The 13466-nt window shown below is 40.8% G+C and overlaps 1 long non-coding RNA gene across 1 annotated transcript in view; it reads left to right on the top strand.

The window, feature by feature from the left end:
- LOC141164968 (uncharacterized) overlaps positions 1–10666 on the top strand; it is a 74954-nt gene extending 64288 nt beyond the window's left edge. The window contains exon 4 of the long non-coding RNA XR_012251005.1: positions 10429–10666. This is a non-coding gene — a long non-coding RNA (uncharacterized lncRNA). The remainder of the gene's footprint in view (positions 1–10428) is intronic.
- The last annotated feature ends 2800 nt before the right edge of the window (positions 10667–13466 follow it).

Genomic DNA, 13466 nt, shown 5'->3' with positions numbered 1-13466 from the left:
CAGGGCGGCACCTGTACGCCCGAATCTGTCAAGAGTCAGAGGGATCAGGCCGCAAGAAGGGAACCGGTCCCTGGACTAGTCGTGTTACTTCAGGTCTCGACTAGAAAACTGGAGGCTTCTGACCTTTATGGTGCAGTCGCCACACTCGCATTCGAGTGGCCAAGAAAGGTAGCCATTTAGGATCAGGGAACTCTAATTTGCCCTGAAGGATCCGAGGACACCATCTTGGGACTTAGTTTGCGAGGCGCAGGGCAGGAGGGAGAGTCCCAGCGTGGGAAGTCGGCTGAGGAAAGGAACATAAAGAATGGGGGTCCGGCCAAGTACTCTTGAATAGCCTTAGGGACTGCTGAACCCCTGCCTGGCAAACGCAGTGCGACGCGGGAGTCTGACACCTGGACAGTGTACGCGAGGAACCTAAAAAGAACTGTGAGTAAACTCGGATGACTGCACTCCACTGTCTCTGTCCGTTATTGCCGCTGCGCCATTATCACTCCTGCACTACAACGCCCAGCATTCCACCTACAACATCGATACTGCCCTGGAGCTCAGCCCTACCTGTGGAGGGCTACACCAACACTGCTGCCCTAACATCAGCCCCAGAGGACCTGCTCCGCAGCGGCGGCTCCCTTTTGGCCGCATACCACAGGTGGGGTCACAAACTCTTTACACCAAAACCATCAATTCCGCTGTAAATAATTTCTCGCTTTTTATTGACCGCCCTGGGTCACGGACCGGGTCACCACCACTGTGACATCTCCCCCAGGTAATGACTGGCCCGGTACCGAGTACCCCATGGCCCAGGGTTTGCGTTACACACCTCCCAGTAATATATCCCTTATTTCAATAGATGATCAGAAAAAGGCAAAAGCTATATCATATATGTTCCAGATAATCCTCAGTGCCTTGAGATAAAAAGTGACAAGTGTGTAAAGTGACAATGTGCATACATAAAAACAAGAGAAATAGGTCTCCCACAATATATCTAAAATTAGTGACCAGATAACCTATGAAACAACTATGCTATCCAGGCCCTATTTTCTAAGCCTATATTCTGGGATCTGCCTACTAGCGGAGGTTGGCACCCTAGTTAAAGTTGACAATATGGCGCCACTGCTTCTCTCCCTCGCTAGTCCTCATAATCCGATGCAACCTAATACAGATAAACCCAAATACAAAATGTATGTAAAGATAATGCCAGACATAAATGGGAGACTTATCTCAGATGTAGATAGATGATGATTAGGAACAATGTCCCACAGTCTTAACCTCTGGCTGGAGCCTCAATGTGTATGATTTGTTTCCTCATTACGTTTTATGCAGATATTGTTGGAGGACGATAACAAGAAACCAGAAGAGTGCAGTAAGACTCTCAATATTAAAATAGATAACATCCTCAAACAAAAGGCATATCTCAACTATAACAGACATGAAAGTATACTCCAGGTTTCTGTAGAAAAGTTCCAAGCTATTTTTAAAGGAAAGAAAACATAATCAGTTTCTCCGGGATCTTAGAGAGTTCAAAGAAAATCAGGCATACACGTTTGGAAATGAAAAATCTGAAACAATATCCTCCTCTGATCTTGAGTCATTACACACTAATAGATCAGAGAGAGGTGATTGTCATCAGGGGCAGAGGCAGGACAGGCAGACAGAGATGGAGAAACAGGGTAGAGGGTGTTTGACATAGAAATCTCCAGAGGAACAAATCATATATGGGAGGATCATATACCAACAGGTGACCCTCGCCTTCAAATAGACTTTCATCCTCCTCCTCCTCCCCCTCTATTTTAGAGCAGAATACCTACAGGGACTACCCTTTAAGGAACATGTTACACTAGATAGGAATCAGATAATAATGTATCTAGTTACAATTTAAACAGTTTTGAGATTAATTTATTGAAAAAAGGTCTTTAATTTGTATCGTCTAATTGTTGTAATTGTTTTCAATGGGTCAAGGATGTCAATTTGTTTGGACGTAAACTGAAGTGGAAAAAATTTTTCAAATCGCATAATAGGGAAGAGTGTAAAACCTTGGAATTAACTGAGGAGGATATGGATAATCTAAACAATCTGGTAGACTTGGAAAGAGAAAATATGAGTGAGAGGGGCCCATTTACAAATCTCAAGGAGAAAAGTAAAAAGATGTCACCACCAGGGGACTTTTCCAGCATAGATATATTCATGAATCTAGTTCAAAGGGATCTCTGTAAGATCTTGAACATTGGAGATGTTGACTCTAACCTCACTGTTAAGGAGGAACTTGCCCTGATGTCAATGGAAGAGTGGTAGTTAAGGCTTCGGATAAGGGCGGAAATTTGGTCCTAATGAACCATCATCAATACCTTGTAATGTGTAATGCAATCCTTGGGATGGGGAAACCTAGGAGGTTCTCACTGGTGATCCATTGGTGGGGTATAAGGAATCTTTGATGGAGATCCTCGATTGGGCACTTAATGAGTGTCTTGTGTCCAAAAATGAGTATGAATTTTTAGCCCCAAAGTGCCCCATGACTCCCACTTTCTATACCTTACCGAAGATGAATAAGTGTCTTTCTCCACTTAAAGGACGTCCTATAGTGTCAGGTGTGGACTGTTTGACACAGAATCACGGGATATATATTGATCGTATCCTCCGCCTTTATGTTACAATGTATCCATCATATATAAAGGACACAACTGACCTATTGAAGAAATTGGAAGGGGTGAGTGTCGATGCCGACACCATTCTGGCATCAATAGATGTTGAAGCATTGTATAGTAACATACCCCATAATACTCAGCTATTTAGTATTATCTCAGGTCCAGAGCGATAGAATGTGAAAAACACAATACATTCCTGATAAATCTTCTTGAGTACATTCTGACCTACAACTAGTTCCTCTTCAATGGGAAGTACTTCCACCAGCTCAGGGGTACTGTGATGGGGAGCCCATGTGTCCCCTCGTATGCTAACATCTTCCTTGGCTGGTGGGAGGAAACCCACATCTTTGGAGAGGAAGACAGGTGGTGGCAGAATAAAATCTTGTTGTGGGTCAGATTTATAGATGACATCCTAATATTATGTACCGGGTCGACTAATGAGTTTGTAGAGTTTGTGGAGCTCTTGAATATCAACAAAGTGGGACTGAGATTTACATCAGAATTGGACCCCACAAAACTGTCATTTTTGGATCTGATGATTTTTAAAGATCAAAAAGGAGGTCTTAAAACTATTTCCCACTGCAAGCCGACTGCCAACAATGGTCTCTTATGGTGGGATAGTCAGTACCCGACAGCTTTGAAAAAGGGATTCCAAGGGTCAATTTTTTCGTATCATAAGAAATTGCTCGGACATATCTGATTATCGTAGACAATCCTCGGACCTCAAACATAAATTTAGAGAGAGGGGTTAGCCTGTACATATTCTAAATCAAACATGTGGATTTGCAGAAAGACAAAACAGAGAATCATTGCTTGAGTGGGGCAATAAAGCAAAAAGCAGTGCCACCAGATTGATCGGTACTTTTGACAATAAATATGAACAAATCTTCAAGATTCTTAGAAAACACTGGGATATTTTAGTATTGGATCAGGACCTTGAAGGCATGATTCCCACATCTCCAAGTGTCACATTTAGGAAGGGACAGTCCTTGAAGGACCGTCTGGTGCAAAGTTTATACCAGAAACTTGGCTTGATAAAAATATAAGACAACGCCAGAAGCGTCTTACTTGGACCAAGGAGAAAAAGACCTGGACTATTGGTCAGTGGTCCAAGGTGTTGCTTTCAGAGGAAAGTAAATTTTGCATTTCATTTGGAAATCAAGGTCCCAGAGTTTGGAGGAAGAGTGGAGAGGCACACAACCCAAGCAGCTTGAGGTCTAGTGTGAAGTTTCCACAATCAGTGATGGTTTGAGAGCCATGTGATCTGCTGGTGTAGGTCCACTGTGTTTTATCAAGACCAAAGTCAGTGCAGCCGTAATTTTAGAGCACTTCATGCTTCCCTCTGCCGACAAGCTTTTTGGAGATGGCAATTTCTTTCTCCAGCAGAACTTGGCACCTGTCCACACTACCAAAAGTACCAATACCTGGTTTAAAAACAACAGAATCACTGTGCTTGATTGGCCAGCAAATTCGCCTGACCTTAACCCCATAGAGAATCTATGAGGTATTGTCAAGAAAAAGATGAGAGACACCAGACCCAATCATGCAGATGAGCTGAAGGCTGCTATCAAAGCAATCTGGGCATCCATAACACCTCAGCAGTGCCACAGGCTGATGGCCTCCATGCCACTCCGCCTTGATGCAGTAATTGATGCAAAAGGAGCCCCGACCAAGTATTGAGTGCATTTACTGAACATACATTTCTGTAGGTCAACATTTCAGATTTTAAAATAATTTTTCAAGTTGGTGTTATAAAGTATTCTAATTTACAGAGATAATGACTTTTTTGTTCTCATTGGCTGTAAGCCATAATCATCAACATTAACAGAAATAAACACATGAAATAGATCACTCTGTAATGACTCTATATAATATATGAGTTTCACTTTTTGTATTGAAGAACTGAAATAAATTAACTTTTTGATGATATTCTAATTTTGTGAGAAGCACCTGTATACGGTAAATACACACACATATACATACACATATACCATACACTGTACATACATATACTGTATAGATACACACACATATATACATATACCGTACATACATACACAAATATATACTAAACACATATACATACACAAACATACAGTGCTGGCCAAAAGTATTGGCACCCCTGCAATTCTGTCAGATAATACTCAGTTTCTTTCTGAAAATGATTGCAATCACAAATTCTTTGGCCTTATTATCTTCATTTAATTTGCTTGCAAGGAAAAAAGACAAAAGAGAATGAAGCAAAAATCAAATCATTGATCATTTCACACAAAACTGAAAAAAAGGGCCGGACAAAAGTATTGGCACCCTCAGCCTAATACTTGGTTGCACAACCTTTAGCCATCATAACTGCGAACAACCGCTTCCGGTAACCATCAATGAGTTTCTTACAATGCTCTGCTGGAATTGTAGACCATTCTTATTAGGCAAACTACTCCAGGTCCCTGATATTTGAAGGGTGCCTTCTCCAAACTGCCATTTTGAGATCTCTCCACAGGTGTTCTATGGGATTCAAGTCTGGACTCATTGCTGGCAACCTTAGAAGTCTCCAGTGCTTTCTCTCAAACCATTTTATAGTGCTTTTGGAAGTGTGTTTTGGGTCATTGTCCTGCTGGAAGACCCATGACCTCTGAGGGAGACCCAGCTTTCTCACACTGGGCCCTACATTATGCTGCAAAATTTGTTGGTAGTCTTCAGACTTCATAATGCCATGCACACGGTCAAGCAGTCCAGTGCCAGAGGCAGCAAAGCAACCCCAAAACATCAGGGAACCTCCACCATGTTTGACTGTAGGGACAGTGATCTTTTCTTTGAATGCCTCTTTTTTTTTCCTGTACACTCTATGTTGATGCTTTTTCCCAAAAAGCTCTACTTTTGTCTCATCTGACCAGAGAACATTCTTCCAAAACGTTTTAGGCTTTCTCAGGTAAGTTTTGGCAAACTCCAGCCTGGCTTTTTTATGTCTCGGGGTAAGAAGTGGGGTCTTCCTGGGTATCCTACCATACAGTCCCTTTTCATTCAGGTGCCGACGGATAGTACGGGTTGACACTGTTGTACCCTTGGACTGCAGGGTAGCTTGAACTTGTTTGGATGTTAGTCGAGGTTCTTTATCCACCATCCGCACAATCTTGCGTTGAAATCTCTCGTCAATTTTTCTTTTCCGTCCACTTCTAGGGAGGTTAGCCACAGTGCCATGGGCTTTAAACTTCTTGATGACACTGCGCATGGAAGACACAGGAACATTCAGGTCTTTGGAGATGGACTTGTAGCCTTGAGATTGCTCATGCTTCCTCACAATTTGGTTTCTCAAGTCCTCAGACAGTTCTTTGGTCTTCTTTCTTTTCTCCATGCTCAATGTGGTACACACAAGGACACAGGACAGAGGTTGAGTCAACTTTATTCCATGTTAACTGGCTGCAAGTGTGATTTAGTTATTGCCAACACCTGTTAGGTGCCACAGGTAAGTTACAGGTGCTGTTAATTACACGAATTAGAGAAGCATCACATGATTTTTCAAAGGGTGCCAATACTTTTGTCCACCCCCTTTTTTAGGTTTGGTGTGGAATTATATCCATTTTAGCTTTAGGACAATTCTTTTTGTGTTTTTTTCATTGAAGACAAATTAAATGAAGATAATAATACCAAGGAATTTGTGATTGCAATCATTTTCAGGAAGAAACTGAGTATTATCTGACAGAATTGCAGGGGTGCCAATACTTTTGGCCAGCACTGTATATATACACACACACATTATATATGTATTGTAAGGCAGCGCTAGTCATCATACTGGTGGTAACTCGCTTCGCTGCGTCAATCAATGCACACGTGCAATGTCTTTACGTTTTTCTCACAATGTTGCAGTTTATTACATCATAAGCCACAGTTCACCGGGTCCAACTCCGTGGCATGCCGACACACATAAACACAATGTTCATGAGCCAAGTGGCACACAGGCCCACTTGCTCCAGGTTACAGCTTACGGCAAGGTAATAAAGTAGCAATGTTCATATCACAATGTCCATATAGCACAGGGTATTACCTTTGCCGGGTTTAGCTGTCTCAGTCCATTACGCTTGCCACCACTGTGGCTTTGTTGCTTCCCAGGTAGGGGTCTCTAGCTGTCGTTCCCTCAAAGGCCACTGACATCCACACAGGATCCAGGCTCTGCCTTTCAGGACTCTTACTCAAGCCGGCTCTCCCTCAAAGGCCACTGACATCCACACAGGATCCAGGCTCGACCTTCCAGGTACCAGGCTTCACTCCAAAGCCGCTGCCTTCCAAGGCCACTAGCATCCGCACAGGATCCAGTCTTTGCCTTTCAGGCTGCCAGGCTTCACTCGGCCTCACTAGGCCTCTCACAAACGGTGTCCCCCGCACACGGAGCACAGGCCTCAAGCCTCACACCGAACACCCCTGTCTCAAATTAAGCAGGGTTTATATATCCTGTGCGCACATACACCCATACTGACAGGACCTTAACTGTGTGCATCAGGACCTGTGTGACGTCACAGTCATGTGACCAGTCAGTTAAAGGGGAAGGTACATGGTCCGGTAAACACATCCTGGACCATTTACAGTAATGCTAGCAAGCTGCTGCATTACAGTATATATATATATTTATTTATATATAAACAGGTATATACACACACACAGATATATACATACTGATATATACATATACACATACACATATATACACACACAGATATATACACGCACATATACACACATGTACTAATCTATGATATCAGGTGTTCAGATGAGCTGTGTAGGAGGTCTACCACATAGTTCAGAGATCAGCTTGAGAGGGCTGCAGAAACCACTGTGGAGGATGGGGACACAGCAGACAGGACTCATATCAGCCCCTTTCTGCTGTGCTTTCCCGTGCAGTGAGCCCTCCTCCCCTATCTCTTCTCTTTTTGAGATACTGCTGGAAGCAACAGAGGGATCAGAAGACGCACAATCAGTCCTTTTTCCTCTACTATTGTCCCCTCTGAGCTGTGTGGCCCGGGCCCCTGACTACAGGTGAACACTCACCATTGGGACGAACCATGCAGGAGAACCTGCAGCAATGGGCGCTCTCATCAGTCTGGTGCAGAAAGTGTTCATTGGCCAGCGTCCCTCTCTGCATGACACGTCCCTTTTTTTAAATACTGCTCTCGGTCTTTTGATCTCTCCCCTGCTCTGGGTCAGAATGATTACAGGCAGGAGTGAGAGGGGCCCGGTGCTGCTTGACATCGGCCCATCTCCCACCCGAAATCTTGACTGAGTGGCTCCATAGTGGCTGTGTGGTCTTCCCCTATGGCCAGTGCACCCCTGCCTGCAAGGGCCCCCCCTTTACCTCCGGGCCCCAATGCAGTTGCTCCGTTGGTATGTCCGCCCCTGTATTACCAGTCTAGTTACTTGTTAGCAACATGTTGGGAAGGGTGAACATATCATCTTATAAAGATTGTTGTAGACAATGGTTACCAAAGCAGGGGATCCCATGTGGCCACTAAATCATTTGCAATACTTGTGCGCATCCCGTGAATAGTGGTGCAAGTGTAATCAATGCTTCCTCCACATGGAAAAAGAAATTCTGGCATCAAGTCTGTGGAATGCAAATGAGGAGCCATCAATGCAGTCCAAAGGGCGAACAATGACATGCACTCAAACACCACCTTGTCAAGATGCCACAAGAGCTTAAAGGGGTTCTCCCACGAACAAAAGTTCATTTTAATCAATAGATCTTGGAATAATAATAACTTCCACAATTAGATGTTTTTAAATAAAATGTCCCTGTGCTGAGATAATCTTATAAATGTGCCTCTGCTGTGTACTGTGTAATGGCTGTGTCTGACTGTGTACAGAACATGGTCTGATCATACCACAGCTCCTGGGCAGGGGGAGGAAGGAAAAGAGTATACAGACAGGACAGCATGAGATCGCAAATGATTCTTTGAGGTAAAAGATTGCTTAAATACAGGCAGGAAAAAGTTTTTCTTCACAAAAAGAATCCGCTGTGATTCCTTGCTGTGCTATCTGTATCCCTCCTTTTGCTTCCTCCCCTGCCCAGGAGCATTGGTATGATTAGACCTTGTTCTGTACACGGTCAGCCATTATACAGTACACAGCAGGGGCACATGTATAAGATTATCTCAGCACAGGAACATTTTATTTAAACACATCCAATTGTGGAAATGATTATTATTCCAAGATCTATTGATTAAAATGAACTTTTGTTTGTGGTAAAACCCCTTTAAGGAGCAAAGTCTGCGCATGCACACACTTAGCCCATTGCAGGTAACATAATAAAAATAAGTTAAGGGACACTGGTTAATGAAAATAACCCAGCAATCTAATTGAGTAAAGTGCGTAAACAAAGTGTTGAACTATTTGATGATAACATGGAAAAAGAATGCTATATAGTGACAATTGCTGAATTAATGATGGTGCTAAAAGAGTGATACTCTTCTGAGGGTGATTGTGATAAATAAATCCCAATATAATAATAAGAAAAGAAAACAGTTCCAAAATAACTAGAATAAAGTGAATGAAAAAGTAAACCGTGTTCATTATATTACCTTAATTAAAAAATTGGTATAAATAATAAATATATGAAATTATGTGATTATGTATCTAAAATGTATATACGGTATAAAGTGAATGTAAAAGTCTATGCACCTGATCTTGTTCCTTTAAGAATAGTAAAATGTTTGCATATAATGATTAAATTAAAAATAAAATAATATAAATGTATTAAAGGGAAACAGCAGGTTTCCTGATTCCAGCAATGTATTACTTAGTTTACTGGTTGCAGCAGTTATGATTGAATTACAATTTTCCAGTTTTCTTTGTTGCATATGTAGCAGAGCTCGGTTGTTGAGCTCTGTATAACCCTGACCACACCACAGATTTCTACATTATATAATAAAACAAAGTTGCTAAATAGTATTTGGGGTGTGGCTGGACTTGAAGGCATAAGGCAGTTTGTCTTCTAATGATAATCTCCTGCTGATAAAACACTGATTATATTGAAATAGCAAAGCACAGCCTAATAAGTGGTACATCACTGTAATCAGGCTCTCTTCCACTACATCATAGTGTTGAGCCGTGAAAATAAAAAAATCTAATTTTTCCCACAAAAATGTTCCTTTAGCCCCATATTTTTTATTTTCAGAAGGGTAATAGGAGAAAATGGACACCAAAATCTGTTGTGCAATTTCTCCAGAGTACACCCATACCCCATATGTGGTGGAAAACTATTGTTAGGATGCACGGCAAAGGTCATAAGGGAAGGAGCTCCATTTGACTTTTGGAGCTCAAAATTGGCTGGAATAGATAGCAGACACCATTGAGCGTTTGCAGAGCCCTTAACAGTGGAAAGCCCCACAAGTGACCTTATTTTGGAAACTACACTCCTCATGGAACTCATATAGAGAGGTGTGGTGAGCACTTTGAACCCGCAGGTGCTTCACGATATTTTATAACATTAAGCCTTGAAAATAAAAAATTACATTTTCCCACAAAAATGTTGCTTTAGACACAATTTTTTCATTTTTACAATGATAATAGGTAAAAATGGACCATACAATTTTCAATGCAATTTTTCCTGACTACACCTGTCAAGGTAAAATATATATTATAGAAAATCAATTAGTGTCTTTTAATAGATTACCTAATCAGTGTGAATCAATATAGCGATGATGGAATAATCTATGTGTATGTATGTATGCAAATGTGTATATGCACATGGATTATGTTAATAGTTAATGAATATATAACTAACAGCTTCTGTTCTAAATTGTAGACACGAACAACTAAATGATTTCCTGGGAATGACGTATGCATGTGCACGGCTGATAACAGAGAGATTCATGTCGAGTTGGCAAAGATGGCGCTGAGGGGCGAGCTCACCCCCTCCATTGGAATTCCTAAGGCGTTACTCAGACCAAGAGATACATAGATGGACAAATTACAGAAAGAGTTATCAGAAAAGAGCAATAAATTTTACTAATCCCACCTAGAAGGAGAATGCTATTTAACCCCATGTCTACGTAATAAAGTATGCCATTTTGCGTGGTTCCGTTTCTGAGTGAAGTTATTCAACCAGATTAGCAGATTTGGTTAATTAGCTTCTCTGCATGCACTCAGACATCTTTAATTTGGAGGGGAGCAGTTATCTAGTGTATCTTAAATTGGTGAAACCTTCACACACCAATACATCATATGTGTGGGAAAACTACTGTTTGTGTGCAAAGCAGAGTTAAGAAGGGAAGGAGCACCATTTGACTTTTTGAGAGCAAAATTGTCTGGACTAGATAGTGGACTCCATGTCCCGTTTGCAGAGACCCTGTTGTGCCTAAATAGTGGAAACCCAACAAAATTTACCCCATTTTGGAAACTTTACTTCTTAGGCCACGGCCCCACTATCAATATTTGGTTAATATTCGGTCAGTATTTTTTCTCCGCAGTGGAAGCCAAAACCAGGTGAAGAACAATCATAGAAAAGGTATAATAGAAACAAGTCACCAATTCTGCATTTACCACCCACTCCTGGTTTTGGCTCCCACTCCTGAGAAAAAATACTGACCAAATACTGATAGTGAGACAGTGGCCTTTAGGAATTTATCTAGATGTGTAGTGAGAATTTTTAACACATAACATTGGGGTCAGTAAATTAAAGATTACCATTTTTTCCACAAAATGTTGCTATGGCCCTAATTTTTTTTTTTTAAAGAGCTAATAGGAGAAAATGAATGGTCCAATTTGTAACACAATTTCTTGTTTGTATGGCAGTACCCCATGTGTGGTTAAAAACTATTTTTGAGGCACAGTACAAAGCTCCAAATGGAAGGTGCGCCATATTATAGTGCAGATTTTGCTGTTATGGTTTTGGGGATGCCACGTCACATTGGCAGAGCTCCTGAGGTGGCAAGGCAGCAGAACCCCCTTATATGACCCCATTTTGCAAACTACACCCCTCAATGAATCTATCAAAGGGTGCAGTGATCATATTGACACTACAAGTGTGTCACAGATCTTTAGACCATTGGGCGATTAAAAAAAAAAAAAAAACATTTTTACAGCAAATTTTTTTTTGCCTCAGCTTTTACATTTTTACACAGGAAAATGGGTAAAAATGGAAATAAAATTTGTCACACAATTTCTGCTGAATGTGACGATTAGAGATGAGCGGTGTTCGACTAGAACTGTTCGCCAATCTCAAATTCGAGCTGTTTTGGGCGGTGTTCGAGTTGTTCGACGAACCCGAATGATTTGCAAAAAATTCGGCTGTTCGAGGTTATGTTCGATAACTGTTCGTGCACCAAAAGCGTGTCCTGCATGTCTGCCGCTATTTAGAGCACCAATCATGCAGGGATTGTCTGCCACTCACTGTAATGCCACAGCCATGGTGGTTGTGGCATTACAGTGATTGCCCAAATCGATGGGAACAGTGCTCACAGTGAAACATGAAAAGCCGGCAATTCATCAGCGGCATACACCGGTACCCGACAATTTAGAACAGAAAGAATAGAGCTTCACACATAGATTAGATAGATAGAAACATGTCAGTCACATATATATGAAGTACAGTGACAGTGTTGCTTACTGTACTTGTCATTTAGTGTAAAGGATTTATCAAAAAAAATAATAGTGTTTTCATGCACCGTCTCTTTAAAAAAGCCGGCCGGCAATTCAGCAGCGGTACCCGACAATTTATAACAGACAGAATAGAGCTTCACACATAGATTAGATAGATAGAAACATGTCAGTCACATATATATGAAGTACAGTGACAGTGTTGATTACTGTACTTGTCATTTAGTGTAAAGGATTTATTAAAAAAAATAATAGTGTTTTCATGCACCGTCTCTTTAAAAAAGCCGGCCGGCAATTCAGCATCTGTACCCAACAATTTAGAATAGAAGAAATAGAGAATCACACATAGATTAGGTAGATAGAAACATGTCAGTCACATATATATGAAGTACAGTGACAGTGTTGCTTACTGTACTTGTCATTTAGTATAAAGGATTTATTAAAAAAAATAATAGTGTTTTCATGCACTGTCTCTTTAAAAAAGCCGGCCGGCAATTCAGCATCTGTACCCGACAATTTAGAATAGAAGGAATAGAGAATCACACATAGATTAGATAGATAGAAACAGGTCAGTCACATATATATGAAGTACAGTGACAGTGTTGCTTACTGTACTTGTCATTTAGTGTAAAGGATTTATTAAAAAAAAATAATAGTGTTTTCATGCACCGTCTCTTTAAAAAAGCCGGCCGGCAATTCAGCATCTGTACCCGACAATTTAGAATAGAAGGAATAGAGAATCACACATAGATTAGATAGATAGAAACATGTCAGTCACATATATATGAAGTACAGTGACAGTGTTGATTACTGTACTTGTCATTTAGTGTTAAAATAAAGGATTTATTATTAAAATTATTATTAGGAAGCTATAAGGGTTAAAAGTTGACCAGCGATTTCTCATTTTTCCAACAAAATTTGCGAAACCATTTTTTTAGGGACCACATCACATTTGAAGTGACTTTGAGGGGCCCAATATGACAGACAATAGACAAAAGTGACACCATTATTAAAATATCACCCATCAAGGTGCTCAAAACCACATTCAAGATGTTTATTAACCCTTCAAGTGCTTCACAGGAATTTTTGGAATGTGGAAGAAAAAAATGAACATTTAACTTTTTTTCACAAAATTTTTTACTTTAGAATTTTTTTTATTTTTGCAAGGGTACCAGGAAATTTTTTTGAAGGCAAAATTTGTTGAAATAATTAGCGGACACCATGTTGTATTTGGAGAGCCCCTGA

This window comes from Phyllobates terribilis, unplaced genomic scaffold (genome assembly GCF_046119375.1).
Source record: "Phyllobates terribilis strain yellow unplaced genomic scaffold, ASM4611937v1 Scaffold_11__3_contigs__length_659146591, whole genome shotgun sequence".
Classification (NCBI taxonomy): Eukaryota; Metazoa; Chordata; class Amphibia; order Anura; family Dendrobatidae; genus Phyllobates; species Phyllobates terribilis.
Note: the sequence above shows the minus strand (reverse complement) of the source record. Positions and strands in the feature narration are given on the sequence as shown.